The sequence below is a fragment of the Dendrobates tinctorius genome, unplaced genomic scaffold (genome assembly GCF_039654945.1).
Source record: "Dendrobates tinctorius isolate UK_male_01 unplaced genomic scaffold, ASM3965494v1 ptg000064l, whole genome shotgun sequence".
NCBI classification, from domain to species: domain Eukaryota; kingdom Metazoa; phylum Chordata; class Amphibia; order Anura; family Dendrobatidae; genus Dendrobates; species Dendrobates tinctorius.
The window spans coordinates 46359067-46383119 of record NW_027361732.1 but is presented as its reverse complement, the minus strand read 5'-3'; the positions used below and the strand labels follow the sequence as shown (position 1 = coordinate 46383119).

At 44.2% G+C, this 24053-nt stretch overlaps 1 long non-coding RNA gene across 1 annotated transcript in view; it reads left to right on the top strand.

Moving 5' to 3' along the window:
- The window catches only part of LOC141094616 (uncharacterized), a 177469-nt gene extending 156542 nt beyond the window's left edge, over positions 1–20927 (top strand). The window contains exon 3 of the long non-coding RNA XR_012233128.1: positions 20822–20927. This is a non-coding gene — a long non-coding RNA (uncharacterized lncRNA). The remainder of the gene's footprint in view (positions 1–20821) is intronic.
- Positions 20928–24053: the final 3126 nt, after the last annotated feature.

Sequence of the window (24053 nt, the reverse complement as noted above, 5' to 3'; positions counted from 1 at the left end):
TTTGGTTTTACTGCTATCACTAATAAAATATTTATTTAAAATTTTGGAGGTTTTTATTCCACTTCTTTTGCCCTAATAATCATATTGTCCCAGGCTGCGTTTATAAAACACAAAATAGAGTAGGGTGTTACTGATAATTTAGGACTACATTGTATCCCACATAAGGGACATGTGTTGTCTCCTCCTCTAAACATGGCGAATGGCCCCTATTCGTCATTTACTCCATTCACTGCCAGCAAGCAGCCTGAATGGTACAACTTCCCAACTCTGCTGCCTCTATTTTCTGCTGCAATATATCTAAATGGTAATCAACTGAGCCACCCTGCATGTATTTACTCCATTCATTGCCAGCAAGGAGCCTGAATGGTACAACTTCCCACCTCTGCTGCCTCTATTTTCTGCTGCAATATATCTAAATGGTAATCAACTGAGCCACCCTGCATGTACTTACTTCATTCACTGCCAGCAAGCAGCCTGAATGGTACAACTTCCCACCTCTGCTGCCTCTATTTTCTGCTGCAATATATCCAAATGGTAGAACTCAGTACTTCTGCTGCTTTACCATTTTGCTGCATATTTTAATGTGCTTGCTAAAGCTTTGGTAAAATTCATTTGCTGCACTGTATGTAATACTTACGGCTTTAGATCTGTGACTGGGGTCTCTCTAGATCTTGTCAGGTGGAAGGCACTATAGCATATTGACACAGCCTCGTCTAGTGCCTTTGATCATCTAACCATCCCCTGGTGTGCTGGCCTCAGCTGCCAAATTATACCCAACCTGCTCCCACAATCCCTCTCTCCTGACCCTGTAGTGTGGCCTATATATGTAGTAGTTCCTAAGGGGAAGCACGCAGAGTGGGGTGCAGCACGCAAGCATCCCATAAGCAAAGCATCACAGAAGCTAAGCATCAGGAAAACGGCAATTATACATGGTAGTTAGTCAGGGCAGGAATCAGGTAACCGACACTTTGCCCTCCCCTTTAACCATGTGCATTATTTTTATCCTCCTGTGTTCCCATGCCATCCACATTCACCACCCTATCCCCCCTCCATCACGACTCATTCACATCAGCCCCTCTATACTTCCCTTTCCCATGTACAGCTCCCATGCACTCCTCACCTTCCTGAGAAACCTCAGCCCATCTTGCCCAAACACATTGCAGAAAAAACCTACTTACAATTCCAACAACTATTTGCTCTTTATCTTCCTACTCCTACTGATTTCAGGGGACATCTCCCCCAACCCTGGTCCACCATCTCCCAACCTCAACCCCTACCTAACCTCATATCGAAACCATAATAATCTTATTAATATTACTTGCACTCCCTCATTTCCATCTTTTAATTGTGCCCTCTGGAATCCACGGTCTGCTTGTAACAAGCTTCCTTTCCTACACAACTACTTTCTGAACAACTCTCTTTATCTGTTGGCCCTCACTGAAACCTGGATTCATGATTCTGACACTGCCTCTCCTGCTGCCATTTCCTATGGTGGCTTACAATTCTCTCACTCCCCAAGACCCACAAACAGACATGGTGGTGGAGTCGGCATACTCCTGTCCCCACAATGCACTTTCCAGGTCATCCCCCCAGTTCCATCATTCTTATTCCCTTCTTTTGAGGTCCACACCATCAGGCTCTTCCATCCCCTCTCCCTCAGAGTAGAGGTCATATACCGGCCCCCAGGCTCACCCACCCACTTCCTTGACCACTTTTCAGCCTGGCTGCCGCACTTCATGTCCTCAGAACTTCCAACCCTTATCCTGGGAGACTTCAACATCCCCATTAACAGCCCTACTTCCACATCTGCATTCCAGCTTCTATCACTAACCACCTCTCTAGGCCTCTCACAGCTTTCAACCTCTGAGACACAGAAGGACGGTAACACCCTTGATCTGGTTTTTGGCCGGCTCTGTTCAATCTCCCACCTAAATAACTCACCACTTCCACTCTCTGACCACAACATTCTCTCCTTCACGCTCACAAATCCTCAACCACCCCAGCTCACTCCTCCCTACCACTCAGTCAGAAATCTACAAGCCATTAACCCTCAGACACTTTCAGACTCCCTACACTCATCACTGTCCCCAATCTCCTCTTTTTCCTGTCCTAATCTGGCTGTTCCTCACTACAATGACACTCTTAGAAGCACCCTTGACCAAGTAGCTCCCCTCACCCTCAGAACCTCCAAGTACAGAGTAAAACAGCCCTGGCTCACATCGCAAACTCAACTTCTCCAGCGATGCTCTAGGAGTGCTGAATGCCTATGGAGAAAAACCCGCACACCAGAAGACTTCATCCTCTTCAAATTTATGTTAAGAACCTATAACGCTGCCCTTCACCTCGCCAAACAGACCTACTTCACCACCCTGATCTCCTCACTAGCCAACAACCCCAAGAAACTTTTTGCCACTTTTCACACCCTCCTCAGGCAAAAAGCACAAGCCCCTATCACAGACATTTGTGCTGATGACCTGGCCTCCCACTTTACAGAAAAAATACATAATATCCGTCAGGAAATCTGCTCCCAACCACCAAGTGCTGTGACTCCCATCCCTTCCTGCATCTCCCCTGGCTCACTTTCCACATTTAATCCTATCACAGAAGAAGAAGTCTCCAGACTCCTCTCTTCTTCTCATATGACTACATGCACTACTGACCCCATTCCCTCACATCTCCTCCAGTCTCTCTCTCCAGTCGTCACAACCCACCTAACTACAATCTTTAATCTCTCCCTCTCCTCCGGCATTTTCCACTCCTCCTTCAAACTTGCCATCATTACTCCATTACTAAAGAAACCCGCTTTCAACCCATCCTGCACAAACAGCTACAGACCAGTCTCCAATCTCCCCTTCATCTCTAAACTTTTGGAGCGCCTAATTTAGTCCCGCCTTACCTGTTACCTCTCCACTCACTCCCTTCTAGACCCTTCACAGTCCGGCTTCCACCCCTACATTCGACTGAAACTGCACTCATCAAAGTGACCAATGACCTTCTGACAGCAAAACATAACGGTGACGACTCTCTGCTCATTCTTCTTGACCTATCTGCAGCTTTCGATACTGTTGACCACCATCTACTATTCTCTAGGCTCCAGTCACTAGGCATTAAGGACACTGCTCTCTCCTGGTTCTCTTCCTATCTCTCTGACCGCTCCTTCAGTGTTTTGTTCTCTGGCTCCACTTCATCTCCTCTTCCTCTTGCTGTTGGGGTACCTCAGGGCTCAGTCCTTGGCCCCCTTCTCTTCTCTCTCTACACAGCCCCAATTGGACAGACCATCAGCAGATTTGGCTTTCGGTACCATCTTTATGCTGATGACACACAACTATATACGTCTTCCCCCGACCTTACCCCCTCTCTACTACAGAACACCAGTGACTGTCTGTCTGCAGTCTCCAATATCATGTCCACTCTCTATCTGAAACTCAACCTGTCCAAAACTGAACTTCTTCTGCTCCCGCCATCTCTTAACCTCCCTAAATCTGACATTTCCCTCTCCGTGGGTGGTACCACAATAACACCCCGGCAGCAGGCGCGCTGTCTGGGTGTTATGTTTGACACCAATCTCTCCTTCACATCCCATATACAATCTCTTGCCCGCTCTTGCCGCTTACACCTAAAGAACATCTCTAGAATCCGCCCTTTTCTCACCATGGAAACAACAAAAACCCTCACTGTAGCATTGATCCACTCCCGCCTGGATTACTGCAATGCTCTATTAATTGGCCTCCCCATCACTCGACTATCCCCTCTCCAGTCCATACTTAATGCAGCAGCCAGGGTCGTCCATCTGGCTAATCGGTACTCAGATGTGTCCGCTCTTCATCAGTCATTACACTGGCTGCCCATTCATTATAGGATCCAATTCAAAGTACTTGTTCTCACCCACAAAGCTCTCCACGGTGCGGCGCCCCCCTACATCTCCTCCCTCATTTCTGTCTATCGGCCTAGCCGATCGCTGCTCTCTGCAAATGACTTTTGACTAACCTCTGCACTAATCCGTATCTCCCACTCCCGACTCCAAGATTTCTCCTGTGCTGCTCCTATCCTCTGGAATGCTCTACCCCAAGAAATTAGGACTAACCACAATTTGCATAGTTTTAGGCGCTCCCTCAAAACACATTTGTTCAGAGCGGCTTATCACGTTCACTAATCAAAGTCATTCTATGTGTAAGTGTGCGTGTGTAGCCCATTCACTATCTCCATCCATCCTACACTCCCTCAAGATGGCTGGACCATCATTATAAATACACCATTGTAAATACACACCTGTACTTTGTATCTCCCTCACCTCATTGTAGATTGTAAGCTCTCACGAGCAGGGTCGTCTTATTTCATCTTATTTTGCTTTAATTATTGCATTGTTAACGTTGTTACTTATGACTTGTATTTTGAAACTGTTAAACTGTAAAGCGCTGAGGAATATGTTGGCGCTATATAAATAAAGATTATTATTATTATTTACAGGGCTTTTTTTAACACACTTTTCTTTTTTTGTCTTGCAGCACTCATTGATAGTTATTGTGCCAAATTCTTCAAAATGTTGAAAGCAGTTGATGACTTTTGGGCAAAGTCAAACATTTTTTTCATGTTTTACTTTAACCTACATATATCAACATAATTGCCCTCCAGTGTGCTGTAGGTCTGATGGCATATAATGCTATTACTATCTACCCCTAGGATTTGTCCTGGGAATACATCATCTGGTCCTCAGCACAGGATATTGGAAAATAACAGGTGTTTTATGTCATGCAATGTGACTGCTACAGTGCTTCTTTTATCTGGCTAATTATTCCTCCACAGTTTCTGTTTAAACAGAAAGTGGCTGCTACTCTTAGATAGTTAGCAGCATTAATAATAATAATAATAATAATAATAATAATAATAATAATAATAATTTCTATAGCGCCAACATATTCTGCAGCACTTTACATTGTAGAGGGAACTTCTACAGACAATAGACATTACAGCATACCAATAAACACATAGATCAAAATAGATACCAAGAGGAATGAGGGCCCTGCTCGCAAGCTTACAATCTATAAGGAAAAAGGGGAGACACGAAAGGTGGATGGTAACAATTGCTTTTATTGTTCGGACCAGCCAAAGTGTAAGAATCAGATGTTCCTGTGATGTTGCATGAACCAATTAACAGTCTAAATAAACAATATATACACGGAGGGCTATTAAATGCATAAAGCATGTGAGTACATGATGCGAGGAACCTGGTTATGGTAAAAAATTTAGAATGCACCACACAGGGATATTTAGGTTAATGCGTTGAGGCGATAGGCCAGTCTGAACAAATGTGCTTTTAGGGCATGCTTAAAATTGTGGGGATTAATCGTATTAGAATAAGTAGTGCATTCCAAAGAATTGGGGCAGCACGTGAAAAGTCTTGGAGACGAGAGTGGGAGGTTCTGATTATTGAGGATGTAACCTGAGGTCATTAGCAGCCCTGATTGTATGGACCAGCCATAATGTTAAGTGTGTAACTGTACAGACGCAGAGGGCTAATGGATGTGGGAACATGATGCGGAGAACCTGGTTATGGTAAAAACTTTTGGCTGTGCCACATAGGGATAGATTAGGTTAATGTGTTGAGGCGGTAGGCCAATCTGAATAAATGAGTTTTCAGGGCACGCTTAAAATTGTGGGGATTGGGGACTAATTGTATTGACCTGGGAAGTGCATTCCAAAGAATTGGCACAGCACGTGTATAGTCTTGGATACAGGAGTGGGAGGTTCTGATTATTGAGGATGCTAACCTCAGGTCATTAGCAGAACGGAGGTCATGGGTTGGCGTGGTAGGCTGAGACAAGGGAGGAGATGTAGAGTGGTGCTGAGTCATGGAGTGCTTTGTGGGTGAGGGTAATAAGTTTATACTGAATTCTGGAGTGGATAGGTAACCAGTGTAAGGACTGGCACAAGGTAGAGGCATCGGTATAACGATTGGTGAGGAATATGATCCTAGCTGCAGCATTCAGGACAGATTGGAGAGGGGAGAGTTTGGCAAGAGGGAGACCTTACAGATTTACACAAAACTAGGAGTCATAGAACGAGGAAACAACCAGCACCGACAGTAACCAGGATCAGAATATAGACAGGAACAGTAACCAACAGACACAGTCGAATCACAAAATGTATGAGACAGGTATTAGGAAAATAATATTATAAGGAAATAAATATTGTAATAGTAGATGCCATTACTATGAGCTTTTAACCATTAAATACCACAAAACTTTGGCAAGGTTTACTGAACTCTATCTAACTCATTATAGACCAGCAACTTCATACAATTTAGAGTATTGGAAGTCAAAGGCATGCTGTACTACTTAAAGGGGTTGTCCGACTGTAGGCTACAAGTCTGCAGTCATAGAGTCTGCAGTCACTCTATGTGACTGTATGTGACTGCAGATTTGTGAATCCTCACATTGCGAGCACTGGGCACTTTCAAGATTCTCTGGTGCCAGCAGCGGGTGGTCATATGACCAGAATTATGCAAAATGCATACCTTGCTCAATGCAAGTGAATTGAGCAAGGCCAGAAACTGCGTCAGCCATGATCAATGTTTGTTTAAACCCTTACATGCTGCTGTCAATAGTGACTAAGTCATCTATATGGTTAACAGAGTGTGCGGGCTCCCTCTTTAGTGGCATTTTGAGATCATGATTGTGGGGTACTGATGGTTGCCACGGCAATTCCCAGTTAAATAATGGCTTTAGGCTGCCAGATATAGCGGCCTGTTCAGAAGTTAGTAACATTTAGGTGGTAAAAATAAAATTCATCGTTCCTGTTATACCACTTTGCTTTAATTTCTAAAAAATACCTGAAGGATTAATAAACCACTTGACATCAGTTTTGAATATATTGAGGGGTGCTGTTTTTAAACTGGTATCATTTTTTGAGGTTTTCCAATTTATAGGTCCCCCAAAAGTCACTTCAAAACAGAATAGGTCCCTAAAAACAAACGTTTTGTAAACTTCTTTGAAAAAATGAAAAATTGCTGCTACAGTTTTAAAGCTAACATCCAAATAAAATAAAAGAACATTTTACAAATGGTGCTGATGGAAAGCACACATGACGTAACTGTTATGTATTAATTTTTTTGTGTCGTATACCTATCTGGATTAAAGGGATTATTCAAAGTTTAAAAATTGCTTATTTAAAAAAAAAAATGATTACACTTCTGATTTTGTTTATAAATAAATGCAAAACATATTGGCCAAGTTTACCATTAAAATGTGTTGTGAAAAAAAACAGTCTTAAAATCACTGAATGATGTCGAAACATTCCAGAAATATTGCCATATAAAGTGATTTGAAAAAATTTAGCCTGGTCACTAAGGGGTTAATAAAGGCTCATATACATAATTGAAATCTAGTTTACAATCTAACAAATCTATCTTATATACAGAGATAGATAGATAGATAGATAGATAGATACCGTATTTTTCGGACTATAAGACGCACTTTTTTCCCGAAAGATTTTTGGGGAAAATGGGGGTGCATCTTATAGTCAGAATATACTTACAAATGCTGTGGCAGAGGGGCTCTGTGCGGCGCTTTGTGCTGAGGCGGCGGCGCTCTGTGCCGGCACTGCACTGTGCTGGCACTGCAGCACAGAGCACCGCCACCGCAGCACAGAGCACCACTGCCGCACCAGCCTGGGATGAGATTTCCCGGAGAACATCGCACAAGCCTGAACCACCGAACAACCCCTGTGACCACTCCTGCACCCAGGGACGGCGTTAGGGGCAGGCAGACCAGGCAGCTGCCTAGTTCCCCCACTCCCCCAGGGGCCTCAAACTAGTGGCACATCATGCCGCCGCTATTGGGCCCCTGTGAGGCAGGGGGGCCTGCCTGCCCCCAGCTCCGACTCCCCCAGCCGCCGCATTGAAGGAGGCAATGATGGAGGAGAGAGCGTCAACTGATGCTCCCTCTCCCATCATTCCCCGCTCTGCCTCTGACACACAGCAGGTGCACGATGACGTCATTGCGCTCTCACTCCTGTGCCAGGCAGAGCAGGAGCCAGGAGAAGCGCGGGTAAGAGGAGAAAGTGAGGATTTTTTTTTAATATATCGTTGTGTGTGCTGGACTGTGGGGCCATTCTCGGGGGGGGAGAGATATGCTATGTGGCCTGGCCTATATGCTATGTGGTGATGGGCTATATACTATGTGGTGCTGGGCTATATACCATGTGTGGCTTGGTCTATATACTATGTGGTGATGAGCTATATACTGTGTGGTGCTGGGCTATATACCATGTGTGGCCTAGCCTATATACTATGTGGTGATGGGCTATATACTATGTGGTGCTGGGTTATATACCATGTGTGGCCTGGCCTGTATACTATGTGGTGATGGGCTATATACTATGTGGTGCTGGGCTATATACCATGTGTGGCTGGGATATATACCATGTGTGGCCTGGGCTATATACCATGTGTGGCCAGGCTATATACCATGTGTGGCCGGGCTATATACCATGTGTGGCCTGGGCTATATACCATGTGGTGTTGTGCTGTATAGCATGGTGCTGTGCTGTATACCATGGTGCTGTGCTGTATACCATGTGGTACTGGGCTATATACCATGTGGTGCTGTGCTATATACCATAGTGCTGTGCTGTATACCATGGTGCTGTGCTGTATACCATGTGGTGCTGGGCTATATACCATGTGTGGCCGGGCTATATACCATGTGTGGCCTGGGCTATATACCATGTGGTGTTGTGCTGTATAGCATGGTGCTGTGCTGTATACCATGGTGCTATGCTGTATACCATGTGGTACTGGGCTATATACCATGTGGTGCTGTGCTATATACCATAGTGCTGTGCTGTATACCATGGTGCTATGCTGTATACCATGTGGTGCTGGGCTATATACCATGTGGTGCTGTGCCGTATATCATGGTGCTGTGCTGTATATCATGTGGTGCTGGGCTATTTACCATGTGGTGCTGTGCTGCATACTGTAGTGCTGGGCTATATACCATGTGGTGCTGGGCTATATACCATGTGGTGCTGGGCTATATACCATGTGTGGCTGTGCAATATACCATGTGGTGCTGGGCTATATACCATGTGTGGCTGGGCTATATACCGTGTGGTGCTGGGCTGTATACTGTGCGGCTGTGTTATATTCCATGGGGGGTACATTTTACATTATATGGGGAAGGCTGTGTTATATAATATGGGGGCTACATTATATTCTATGGGGAGGTGGGCTGCATTATATTCTATTTGGGGCTACATTATATTTTATGGGGGGCTTTATTATATTTATTATATTCTATGGGGGGTGATTGCATTTGTACTCTATGAGGGGGCTACATTATATTCTGTGGGTGCTGCATTATACTATATGAGGAGGGCTGCATTGTATTCTATGGAGGGGCTACATTATTCTATATAAGGGACTGCATTATATTCTATAGCAGTTGCAATATACTCTATGAGGGGGCAGCCATATATTCTATGGAGGGGTTGCATTATACTATGAAGGGGGCTACATTATATTCTATGGGGGTTACATTATATTCTGTGGAGTGGCTGCATTGTACTCTGTGGGGTAGCTGCATTATGCTCTAAGGGGTGGCTGCATTATACTATATGTGGGCTGCATTATACTATATCGAGGACTATGGGGAATACATTATATGAAGAACTATGGGGTGCATTATACTATGGGAAGTGAATTGTACTACATGGATGACTATGGCGGTGCATTATACTATATGGAGCACTATGAGGAGTGTATTATACTATATGGAGGACTGAGCAGTGTATTTTAATATATGGAGGACTATGGGGCACATTATATTATATGGAGGACTATGGGTGTAAACTGTAGATGTTCTGTCCCCATCATTCTTTCTCAGACAGTGGAAAGAGGCCGGGAAACAAGTGTTGAACGACTTCAATATTGTCGATCAGCCTCCTGAGCTCAGTGCATGTAACTACAACTGAAATGCTTCTGTGTGATGTGCAGTATGTTAGCATTTGAGGCCCCATTTTAAACTTTGCAAACCAGGAGAAGCAAAAGAGCATAGAATCAAATAGTTATAGAAAAATATATCAAAATTCTTTATTAAATAGTAACAATACAAATCACAATGAAGTGCTCATGAGTAAGTGTGAACAATAAATCCCAAGGGTTGCCCCCTCAACCACCCCAAGATGGAAAACTCGGCAAGTAATAACATACGGGATAGCACAAATTCTATCATATGCCCTAATATGTCAATAACCAGAAACCGAATCATTATAAGTCAGTGGCTAGATAGTAATTTAGTGCTGCCTGTTAGGAGAACGTGATGGCGGTACATCACAAACAATTCCCATGCAAGTTAAAAAGAACCATGTGGTAGCTTACCAGGAAGGGAAGGTAGAGGAGAGCCCAGCAGTGGGACCCCCGACGCGCGTTTCGCGGCGTCCCCCGCCACTTTATCAAGGAGGAGATGGCACTAAGTGTCCCAGTAGGGCCTTAAAATAGCCCCTGACCCCGGTCACTTGACCGGCATCCACCAATCGCATTGGCGCTAGCGGCGCATGCGCCATGACATCCGCAGGTCCTGCACTGTAGCCTGGCGTCTAACACAGCGCGTGCGCGCCGGAGTAAACAGACGCCGGCCACAGCGCGGAGTCGCAGAGAGCATGGCGATGCGCACTGCCATGAAAAAAGTGGATTGTAGAGACAAATATATATGGCATAACATAGGGAAGGGATCAGGACAGTATATAACACAACCGTCTATCACAAGAAGATCTATACATAAAGATGAGCCACCTCGGTTAGAGTGACATAGTATGTAAATTAACCCTCAATCGCCATATGTGCCAATATATAAGAAATGGAAGCTACCACAATAAAACTAATACAACAAGATATGCAATATAATCATTAGTGAGGTACCGGCTCCATAAGCATATAATAATAAAATAGTTATGCACCGATGGAAAAAGAACCATCTATGAACGTAGAAAAACATCCAAAATTAGGTGCACCTCTACTAAAAGAGCCAATAACCCCATATTCAAATAAAACATAAATGAAGAATATTATTAGTAGACAATATAAATCGACGACTCCATAGGGTACTTGATTGTAGTAAAAAGTGTATCGAATCCACCATATAGAGCCATTTCGAAACCAAACTGGGACACGCAGAAAAACACTATAAAGAAGAATTATGAGAAAGGTGATTAAAACATGAAGCAATAAAAGAAATTAAAAACAAAAACAAAAACAACCACTGCTAGGCAGCATGGGAAATATAAGGTCATGCGGGAACAATAAAAAGGAAACGGTAGAAAGTTTTTAAAAAATACATACAAGCATATATATCTCTTTATATTAATTCCGGGCAAAATAGAAAAATTTTACAAAAGCACAGGCAAAAACAGAAAAAGGAAGGAGAAAAAATGGATCCAATAACAGGTTGCACAATGGGTTACAAGAATGGGGTGAAACTTAAAAACTCATTGAGGCCTCTCGGGCTCATGGTGTCCAACTGGACAATCCATCTAACCTCCATTTGTCCGAGAACCTTTTTATAATCACCCCCCCTTATCCCCATGTGCAACACATCGATACCCCTAACCTTTAACAGTCCTGCATCGCAGTTGTGATGTGCCCGGAAATGTCGAGGAATAGTCTTAAGCTCAGAAGGATCAGGAGCAGTCCGGGCTGCGCCAATGTCCCGCACATGTTCACGAACTCGCACCCTCAGCTCCCTGGTGGTGAGACCAATATAGATTTTGGGACACGGACATGTGGCGTAGTATATAACATTACTCGTGCCACATGATATCCGTTGCTTAATCTTAAATTTCCTCACACCATCCGAGGAGCTGAAGGTGGAGCAGCGCAGGACATTGGCGCAAGCCAGGCAGTGTCCACATGAAAAAGAACCACCTATTGGGCCACTAGACCCGAAAAAGTTTGGAGGAGTAGGTACATAGTGACTCCGCACCAGGAGGTCGCCCAAATTCTTTGAGCGACGTGGCGTCATGGAAGGGGAGCGACCCAGGACGGACCTCAGGGATGAATCTGTCTCCAAAATAGGCCAATGCTTTTGTAAGATGGCACGCATATTGCGCCATTCATGATTATAAGTAGAGATGAACCGTATAGGTCCATCTCTATTAGGTATACCACCCTTCTTAGTTGGTTGTAAAAGGCCACTGCGTGGAGTATATCTCGCCCTATTGTAGCCCATCTTGATACATCTGCGACTATAGCCCCTTTTAAGGAAACGATCACTCAGATCGTGGGCTTGTCTCTCAAACCGATCATCGGTGGAGCAGATGCGTCGCATGCGAAGGAACTGTCCGACCGGGATGGCCCTCACTGTGGCCGGATCATGGGCTGATGCTGCATGTAGTAAGGCATTGACGGAGGTGGGTTTCCTGAAAACGTCCGTCTGGATAAGTCGACGTGAGTCGACCTCCAGACGGACATCCAGGAAATCCACACTCCTATCACTAAACCTATATGTCAAGTGAATGTTGTAACTATTTTCATTCAGGGACCTCATGAAAACCCCGAGCTGGTCGGCAGTACCATCCCACAAAAACAAAATATCGTCTATGTAGCGGTACCAGCACAGCACATGGGAAACGTCCCGTGGGCCCCCGTCGCCAAACAAGCTCCTCTCCCAAGCACCTAGGAACAGGTTGGCATACGAGGGCGCACAAGCCGCCCCCATGGCTGTGCCCCGCCTCTGTAAATAAAAATGATCCTTAAATACAAAAAAGTTGTGGGTTAGGATAAAGTCGACCAGCTCCAGGACAAGCTCACATAGAGGGCCACCCAGGTCGGAGGCCCCCAAAAACAAGCGAACAGCATCCAACCCCACCGAATGATCGATGCATGTGTAGAGACTTTCTACGTCTGCAGTGACAAGAAGGGTAGAAGGCTCCACAAGGATGCCATCAACCCGCGTCAGGACGTCCGTTGTGTCACGAATATAGGATGGCAAAGTCTCCACTAATGGTTTTAAGTAAAAGTCGATAAATCGACATATGGGTTCGCATATGCCCCCAATCCCCGACACAATGGGACGCCCTGGAGGGTCGAGGGCATCCTTGTGGACCTTGGGATATGGTGGAATCATGAATTTCTTGACCAATATATTCAGAAAGAGTTGATACCTAGAGGTCTTAGGATCCAAGTTTTTCCCTCATTTCCGGTCTCGGATGAGACCTTCAAGAACAAATGGGAGGAATTAACTAATAATTGTTTCAAGGGCTTTATGACCCTTTTAAAACAAATGGACCAAGAATCTCTTACTGTTATTGAAACTGAAATTGATGAACTTCAATCTACTCTACATAAAGAAATGTCTAGTGATGCCCTAAAAAAATTAAATGATCAGATTGATTCTGATCTACAAAAATGGGCACAAGACATTCAAACAAACAAGGCAAAAAAATTTAAAAGAGATGGTCCAAGATAAACAATTATCTAGGGTATACAAATGGCGTGATACAGCTAGTCGGTCCCGCCCAAGGTACAGGAATACATCCTATTCACGGTCAAGATCCACTTCCTTGCGCTCAAATATTTCCACTCAGGAGGATGACCTGGGGCAGAGAGGTACTGGTTCTAAAGTGGCTCCGCCCAAGAGGATTGAGACACGCCAAACCTCAAAAATTAAAGCGTCTGGATCGGGGGCTCCCAGGGCGGCTCTCGAGGTGACCTACAGGTATTGAATCTGTCAAATCATGTATTTACGGGGACACAGTTGGAGGTTCTGGGTAAGGGATTAACTTTCTCACCTACTAACCCATTCCATTACTTTACAGCCTTGAAAGACCTTCAATTATTTTCAAGAAAATTGATTTTGAAAAAGCTCCATACTGGAGGATATGTCCCTGGGTCCCTCAGTGACATTGAAAGGGAAGCATTCCGTAATTTGAAGGATTTGCTAGCGGAACACAATGCTCCACCATTAAGTAAGTTTCCATCTTCAATTTTGCCTAAATCCACTAGATTCCCCCCTTTGACCATCAGTCCCTCAGTAGACATTTTTACAAAGCTAGTTAGTGAGGATTTTAAGAAATTGTCCACTCGACGGAGTTTAGATAATCTAACCCATAAACAACGTCTGGCAATTTCCCAATTACAGTCATTGGAGGATGTGGTATTCAAGCCAGCTGACAAGGGGGGGAATATAGTGGTGTGGCCTAATTGTAAATACGAGAGGGAAGCCTTTCGTCAACTGAGGGACCCAGTGACATATCAAAAACTACCTTCGGATCCTAGGGTTAGTTTTGCACATGCACTCCGATTGATTTTGGAGAGGGCATTTGAAAATGGGATAATTACTAAAAAGGTCTTGGACGGCTTGGTGGTTAGATTCCCTAGAACCCCCACATTCTATCTCCTTCCCAAGGTCCACAAGGATGCCCTCGACCCTCCAGGGCGTCCCATTGTGTCGGGGATTGGGGGCATATGCGAACCCATATGTCGATTTATCGACTTTTACTTAAAACCATTAGTGGAGACTTTGCCATCCTATATTCGTGACACAACGGACGTCCTGACGTGGGTTGATGGCATCCTTGTGGAGCCTTCTACCCTTCTTGTCACTGCAGACGTAGAAAGTCTCTACACATGCATCGATCATTCGGTGGGGTTGGATGCTGTTCGCTTGTTTTTGGGGGCCTCCGACCTGGGTGGCCCTCTATGTGAGCTTGTCCTGGAGCTGGTCGACTTTATCCTAACCCACAACTTTTTTGTATTTAAGGATCATTTTTATTTACAGAGGCGGGGCACAGCCATGGGGGCGGCTTGTGCGCCCTCGTATGCCAACCTGTTCCTAGGTGCTTGGGAGAGGAGCTTGTTTGGCGACGGGGGCCCACGGGACGTTTGCCATGTGCTGTGCTGGTACCGCTACATAGACGATATTTTGTTTTTGTGGGATGGTACTGCCGACCAGCTCGGGGTTTTCATGAGGTCCCTGAATGAAAATAGTTACAACATTCACTTGACATATAGGTTTAGTGATAGGAGTGTGGATTTCCTGGATGTCCGTCTGGAGGTCGACTCACGTCGACTTATCCAGACGGACGTTTTCAGGAGACCCACCTCCGTCAATACCTTACTACATGCAGCATCAGCCCATGATCCGGCCACAGTGAGGGCCATCCCGGTCGGACAGTTCCTTCGCATGCGACGCATCTGCTCCACCGATGATCGGTTTGAGAGACAAGCCCACGATCTGAGTGATCGTTTCCTTAAAAGGGGCTATAGTCGCAGATGTATCAAGATGGGCTACAATAGGGCGAGATATACTCCACGCAGTGGCCTTTTACAACCAACTTAGAAGGGTGGTATACCTAATAGAGATGGACCTATACGGTTCATCTCTACTTATAATCATGAATGGCGCAATATGCGCGCCATCTTACAAAAGCATTGGCCTATTTTGGAGACAGATTCATCCCTGAGGTCCGTCCTGGGTCGCTCCCCTTCCATGATGCCACGTCGCTCAAAGAATTTGGGCGACCTCCTGGTGCGGAGTCACTATGTACCTACTCCTCCAAACTTTTTCGGGTCTAGTGGCCCAATAGGTGGTTCTTTTTCATGTGGACACTGCCTGGCTTGCGCCAATGTCCTGCGCTGCTCCACCTTCAGCTCCTCGGATGGTGTGAGGAAATTTAAGATTAAGCAACGGATATCATGTGGCACGAGTAATGTTATATACTACGCCACATGTCCGTGTCCCAAAATCTATATTGGTCTCACCACCAGGGAGCTGAGGGTGCGAGTTCGTGAACATGTGCGGGACATTGGCGCAGCCCGGACTGCTCCTGATCCTTCTGAGCTTAAGACTATTCCTCGACATTTCCGGGCACATCACAACTGCGATGCAGGACTGTTAAAGGTTAGGGGTATCGATGTGTTGCACATGGGGATAAGGGGGGGTGATTATAAAAAGGTTCTCGGACAAATGGAGGTTAGATGGATTGTCCAGTTGGACACCATGAGCCCGAGAGGCCTCAATGAGTTTTTAAGTTTCACCCCATTCTTGTAACCCATTGTGCAACCTGTTATTGGATCCATTTTTTCTCCTTCCTTTTTCTGTTTTTGCCTGTGCTTTTGTGAAATTTTTCTATTTTGCCCGGAATTAATATAAAGAGATATATGCTTGTATGTATTTTTTAAAAACTTTCTACCGTTTCCTTTTTATTGTTCCCGCATGACCTTATATTTCCCATGCTGCCTAGCAGTGGTTGTTTTTGTTTTTGTTTTTAATTTCTTTTATTTCTTCATGTTTTAATCACTTTTCTCATAATTCTTCTTTATAGTGTTTTTCTGCGTGTCCCAGTTTGGTTTCGAAATGGCTCTATATGGTGGATTCGATACACTTTTTACTACAATCAAGTACCCTATGGAGTCGTCGATTTATATTGTCTACTAATAATATTCTTCATTTATGTTTTATTTGAATATGGGGTTATTGGCTCTTTTAGTAGAGGTGCACCTAATTTTGGATGTTTTTCTACGTTCATAGATGGTTCTTTTTCCATCGGTGCATAACTATTTTATTATTATATGCTTATGGAGCCGGTACCTCACTAATGATTATATTGCATATCTTGTTGTATTAGTTTTATTGTGGTAGCTTCCATTTCTTATATATTGGCACATATGGCGATTGAGGGTTAATTTACATACTGTGTCACTCTAACCGAGGTGGCTCATCTTTATGTATAGATCTTCTTGTGATAGACGGTTGTTTTATATACTGTCCTGATCCCTTCCCTATGTTATGCCATATATATTTGTCTCTACAATCCACTTTTTTCATAGCAGTGCGCATCGCCATGCTCTCTGCGACTCCGCGCTGTGGCCGGCGTCTGTTTACTCCGGCGCGCACGCGCTGTGTTAGACGCCAGGCTACAGTGCAGGACCTGCGGAAGTCATGGCGCATGCGCCGCTAGCGCCATTGCGATTGGTGGATGCCGGTCAAGTGACCGGGGTCAGGGGCTATTTTAAGGCCCTACTGGGACACTTAGTGCCATCTCCTCCTTGATAAAGTGGCGGGGGACGCCGCGAAACGCGCGTCGGGGGTCCCACTGCTGGGCTCTCCTCTACCTTCCCTTCCTGGTAAGCTACCACATGGTTCTTTTTAACTTGCATGGGAATTATTTGTGATGTACCGCCATCACGTTCTCCTAACAGGCAGCACTAAATTACTATCTAGCCACTGACTTATAATGATTCGGTTTCTGGTTATTGACATATTAGGGCATATGATAGAATTTGTGCTATCCCGTATGTTATTACTTGCCGGGTTTTCCATCTTGGGGTGGTTGAGGGGGCAACCCTTGGGATTTATTGTTCACACTTACTCATGAGCACTTCATTGTGATTTGTATTGTTACTATTTAATAAAGAATTTTGATATATTTTTCTATAACTATTTGATTCTATGCTCTATTGCTTCTCCTGGTTCGCATAATCAGTTATTGAGCTTATGTGTATGGTGTTGGAGCAGGGTTATTCCTTGTCTCCACACTATTGTTTCATTTATGGGATCATTGTTGCTACCCATTTTAAACTTTGCCTAGGGCCCCACTTTGCCTAAAACCGGCCCTACCTGCACCTTTACCGATTTCCCCTGGTAAGCTGAATTTGGACTGTAAGATAGACCCCCATTTGACACATTATTTTTTTCCCCTTTTTTTTGAAGATTTGGTTTTACAGGTACATACCAGTCCTTCATGGGCAGACATACTGCATGTGCAGCCTGTGTGGCTGCACCGGGGCCCAGAGGTGGAGAGGGGCCCCTGGCCAGATTGCCCTTATGTGCAGTGGGCAGGAAGCAATCCCTACAAGAGAAAATAGCAGCGAAGCTGCAGCGATCTTTCCTGCATGGCACTCGCACATCCTCTCACATAGACAGCAGCGCCAATAGATGACGTCATCATTCAGCGGCTGGTTGTGGCAGAGAGAGGAAGCGTAGGCGCTGTGATGCTGCAGAGTGCTTGCGGTGTGGACAGGTGAGAGGTGCTGCCTGTATGTGTGTGTGTGTGTGAGGACATGAGTGGTGGTGTGTGTGTGCATGTGTAGCACTGTGTGTGTGTCTGTGTGTGTGTAGGTGGAGAAGAAGGCCATGAAGGGGGTGATGGGGAGAAGGCAATGATGGGGGTGATGAGGAGAAGGCAATGATGGGGGTGATGGAGAGAAGGCAATGATGGGGTGATGGAGAGGGAAATGATGGGGATGGTGGGAAGGGGGAAATGATGGAAGTGGTGGAAAGGGCAATGATGTGGGTGGGGGAGAAGGCACTGGTGGAGATGGGGGAGAAGGCAATGATTGTGGTAGTGGAAAAGACAATGATGGGAGTGATGGGGAAGAAGGCAATGATTGAGATGGTGGAGGTGAAGGCAATCATGGAGATGGTGGAAAGGGCAATGATGCAGGTGGTGGAAAGGGCAATGATGGAGTGGTGGGGGAAAAAGCATTGATGATGGATGTGGTGGGGAAGAATGCAATGATGGTGGTTTTGGAAAGGGCAATAATGGGGGTGGTGGGGGAGGAGGAAATGATGGAGGTGGTGGAATGGGCAATGATGGAAGTGGTGGGGGGAGAGACAATGATGAGGGTGGTGGGGAGGAGGAAATGATGGAGCTGGTGGAATGGGCAATGATGGGGTGGCAGGGGAGAAAGCAATGATAGTGGTGGGGAGAATGCAATGATGGAGGTGGTGAAGAGGGCAATGACGGGGTGGGGGAGAGGACAATAATGGGATGCGGGGGGAGGAGGACAATGAGGGGTGGGGGATTGGGATGGGAGGAAGGGGGACTTATAATGGACTTAGGAACAGGGGGAGGCGGAGGAAGACATTATTATAATAATAATAATAAATTTTATTTCTATAGCGCCGACATATTCCGCAGCACTTTATATTTCAGAGGGGACTTGTACAAACAGTAGACATTACAGCATAACAATGATCACATAGATCATAATAGATACCAAGAGGAATGAGGGCCCTGCTCGCAAGCTTACAATCTATGAGGAAAAAAAAAGGGAGACACGAAAGGTGGGTAGTAACAGTTGCCCTGATTGTATGGACCAGCCATAATGTTAAGTGTGTAACAGTACAGACGCAGAGGGCTAATGGATGCATAAAGCATGTGGGAACATGATGCGGAGAACCTGGTTATGGTAAAAACTTTTGGCTGTGCCACATAGGGATAGATTAGGTTAATGTGTTGAGGCGGTAGGTCAGTCTGAATAAATGAGTTTTCAGGGCACGCTTAAAATTGTGGGGATTGAGGACTAATCGTATTGACCTGGGAAGTGCATTCCAAAGAATTGGCGCAGCACGTGTATAGTCTTGGAGACAGAAGTGGGAGGTTCTGATTATTGAGGATGCTAACCTCAGGTCATCAGCAGAACGGAGGGCGCGGGTAGGATGGTATACTGAAACAAGGGAGGAGATGTAGGGTGGTGCTGAGCCATGAAGAGCTTTGTGGGTGAGGGTAATAAGTTTGTACTGGATTCTGGAGTGGATGGGTAGCCAGTGTAATGACTGGCACAAGGCAGAGGCATCGGTGTAACGATTGGCAAGGAATATGATCCTGGCAGCAGCATTCAAGACAGATCGGAGGGGGGAGAGTTTGGCAATTATTATCACTTATTATGTCTAACACAGTCCCTTAGTATATAGTGTACTCACTTATTATGTATAACACATTCCCTTAGTATATAGTGCACTCACTAATTCTGTATAACACCATCCTTAGTTACAGTTTCACCTTTTATTATGTATAACACCGTCTCTTATTACGCAGCATCCTCTCTAGTTATATATGGTGCTGTCCCTTATTATATAGCTTCCTCTGCTGTTATGTACAGTGCTGTCTCTTACATAGTGTATTCTTGTTAGTTTCGTTATTCACAGCGCCCTCTATTATTACATAGTCCCCTCTCTTTTTAGATATAAAATGACTGCTGATGGAGGAGCCGGTGATCAGACGACCAGTCCATCAGCTCCTCCAGCAGATAAGAAGCTTTCCCATGCTCCATCAGCCATCTTTCCATTATTCATCTAACAAGACAGGATGGTATGTAATAAGAAACAGGGCTCTATATAATCCAATATGTAAGGGACGGTACTGTACACAACAAGAGAGGGCACTGTATAATAGGGAACGGCAATATACATAATAAAGGAAACTATGTAATATATACATGTATGTGTGTGTGACTATATATATACAGTATACTGTATATATATATATATATGAATATATCATCATTTTAGTGCAAAAAAAGCTATTTTAATAGCCCATTTGTACGCGACGTTTTGGTGCTGTGTGTGAAACATGCTCAAATAGATAAATAGATAAATAATAGATAAATAGATAGATAGATAGATAGATAGATAGACAGAATGTATAGATATCCTGCAGACATATAACTTCACACTGAATCTTGTGCCAGTCACTGGGAATACAGTCATCAGGTACTGATGTCACTGCTATTCTGAGTTGCCGACTTCCATTGCACTACACAAGACCCTCAGAGAGGGTAGCGTGACTCGAAGCCTCTGATGAGCAGTATAGTTATTGACGTCATCGCTGATCAGAGTTGCCAGGTCCCGCAAAATTTGATTAGCAGTAACGTCAGTAACCGGCACATGTGAATAGCAGTATCGTTCATGCTATTCACAGTCGCCAACACCAGAATCAATGAACCCTGGACTACGTTAAATCTGCATGGCAACGTTTCTGGAATAAATTGGTGAACGATGGCGAGTGGATTGTTTATTTTTCTCAATTTTATATCTTTCAGGTTTCCATTTGTGGACTTCGGTGGACTACGACGGATTCCCTTGACTATGGTGGACCTGCATGGCTTTTTTAAAAATTGGTGAACCAGGGAATGTGTAGAAAAGTCTTTATTCAAATAAAAAAAAATTGTTGTGTGTGTGTGTTTTTTTTATTTTTAAATACTGAGTTAGTAAGGGGGGGGTCTGATAGACACTTCTCATTACTAACCACAAGGGTTGATGTCAGCTATGATTTCTGGGCAATCGGGAAGAACAGAGCAAAGCGCCAGAATTGGTGCACCTCCTGTGATGCACCAATTCTGGGGTGACTGTGGGCTTGTATTTTTAGACTGGGAATGGCCCAAAATCCAGGGACCTTCACCATCTTATAATATAGGCACGCAACTTTTTGATTTACTATGGCTGGTTATCAAAAATAGGGGGGACTGCCACATAATTTTTTCTAAATTATTTATTTATTTCATAGGTTAAAGAAGGCTAAACACCCTTTAGTGCCACATGAAAGGCAATAAAGGGTGCTAGTTTATTATATGTTAGGGGCTTGTGACATTAAATATCTACAGAACATCTTTCCTATCTATTCTATATATCTATTCTATATATTCTATTTGGGCTGTGCATTTACTATACTTGGCTAATAAAATGTCGGGTTTCCTTTGAGATAGGTCCCTGTGCCGTCCAATTTTTTTCTAGCACCTATTTATATGCTTATGTGAGTAAGAACACATTGCAAGCTTGTAATCCGGCAATGTGGTAGAAAAAAAGGGTACATTATAATACATGCTGTTTTTGCATTAAAGAAAAAAAAACATTCTTTGTCAGTGAGTTTTTCTGACTGCATGACTAAAATGTAATTGGACTTACTTATAAGACTTTAAATCCACCAAAGTAAACCAAATTCAAAACATTAATCTTTGTTCAATTTCAATTAAAAAGTAAAGTCACACAATAAATTTCAACACATAGACTTAACAAAATTGCCTGTACACTTCTGCTAAAGTAAGAAAAACCCACAGAACTGAAGAGAATCATATACGAGGGCCGTTATGTGTCCCCTAGGATGTGCATAGAAACATGCTAAACCTGCAGGAGAGCATTGTAATTACCATAACCATAGCAGACTTGTTCAAGCTATTTGACTATAGGAAGACTATAGCTATAGGAAAACCTGACATGGGCTTTTAGTTTTGGAGAGATCTGTTGGATGGTAGTGGGATGAATCTCTCCCTCCACTCCAGGTCATCGGAGTGGCCCATGTCCACAATTCCCAATTAAACTTTCAGTTAGGGTTTGGGAGTGTCATTATTAGGCTTTTTCAAGCAACAAAGCAGGAGCTCTGTGTAAGCCTGTCTGTGTGAAACTAAACACAGACCAGAGGCTTGAGCAAAGCCATTACCGTACCCACAGATTATATGGTGGTGCAGTCGTCCATGGCAACAGACTGATATGGACTGACATGGATGTTCCGGCTGCAAACCAGAGGATAAAGTCTTCGATTTGCATGTAAGTTGGAAAATAAAGACGTTTAAGTTAAAGTTTCTTGGGTAACTGCCTCATTGCCACACGGACACGAAAGTCTCTGCCTTACATTATATATTATATATATATATATATATATATATATATATATACAGTGGGGAAAAAATTATTTAGTCTGCCACCAATTGTGCAAGTTCTCCCACTTAAAAAGATGAGAGAGGCCTGTGATTGACATCAAAATAAATCTTGCCAAACAGACAAGGTGATTTTCTGGATTTGTTTTCTCATTTTGACTCTCATAGTTGTGGTCTATGATGCCAATTACAGGCCTCTCATCTTTTTATTTTATTTATTTATTGTTCTTCATAAACTTTTCAGCATAAAAGGTTAAAACAACTTTCGTCTTCACAAATTAATAAAAAAAAGTCCCTAACTTGATTAATGCAAAATAAATCAAATGGCCTCACCAAATTGGTTTCACCAGAACTTCTCAGACTATAACATGGACTATCCATCAACTCAGTCATTCTCCAGCTGCAGCATAACACTCCCCCCTGAGCTGGTCCAGCTGCCGTTTAGTAGGCCTGTAAGATTCAGACTGGAGTAAGGGAGCGACCTTTCCCAACCAAGTTGTTTTGATCACTCCTAAAATTCCGGAACCAAATTCCAGTAAAAAAAAAAGCAGAAACCTACTGTTAGTAGGTTCAACTGAGATTTACATCACTGAGGCCAGCTACATCGGTGATATATACCTGCCATCCAGGACCTTATTTCCTGCTTTCTTACATACCCCCTACTGCCCAAAACCTGTGGGATGGACACCTTCTAGCAAATAACAGTGTACCCTTGTGTTACACTCACACTTGGACTGTTTAACTCGAGAGTGAATTGTAGTCCCACTTTTCTGTGGTCCAAAGACAGCCATGAGGAGCGTGACTAAGTGCCTCCCCAAGACTGACCCTGCGGCGATCTGAAGAAAGCCCGAGAAGGCATGACCAGGTGCTACACCAGGACTGACCTCGGTCACATGACAGATGACCATCAACAAGATATGATAATGGTGGCGGACACAACTGACACAAGGGCATATGTAGGACCCAGTTCAGACTGGGCGGACATGAACAGCTTCAGGAGGAACTGGTTCACTGACAGGTACAATTGGAATAGAAGAATGGGCAAGAGCCTGTTCAGTCTGAACAGATAAGGACCCTCAAATGCGGACAAGCAAACAGGGAACCACAGATGCAGACAACCAGGGAACCGCAGATATTGAAAAGCAGGGAACTGCAGGTTCCAACAGGACAGACAGGAACGAGTTCACGTAGAACAGACTGGGTCAGGTAAGGACCAGTACACACAGGACAGACAGGACCAAGTTCACACAAGACCGATATAAGGACAGGTACACACAGGACTGTCAGAGCCAAGCTCACACAAGGTATTTACAATGAAGAAGCAAGAGTACACGCAAGACACTAATGTTGCACAGAGGCAACAGATTAGAGATCGGTACTGATGCAGAAACTGCAGATTTTAGAGATAGGATAGGTATAGGTTCAGCCACTGCATTTTTAGAGATAGCTACATGTTGATACACATGAAATCTAGGAAAAGATCTAGACTTAGATTCAAACAAGTTCAGGGATTGATTGCAATTCAGACAAGGACAGAAACAGGTAAATGTTAAGGGTACAGGCCTGGGTATTCAGCCCCTAGGGTGACAGAAACATGAAAGATCAAATACAGGTACAGATT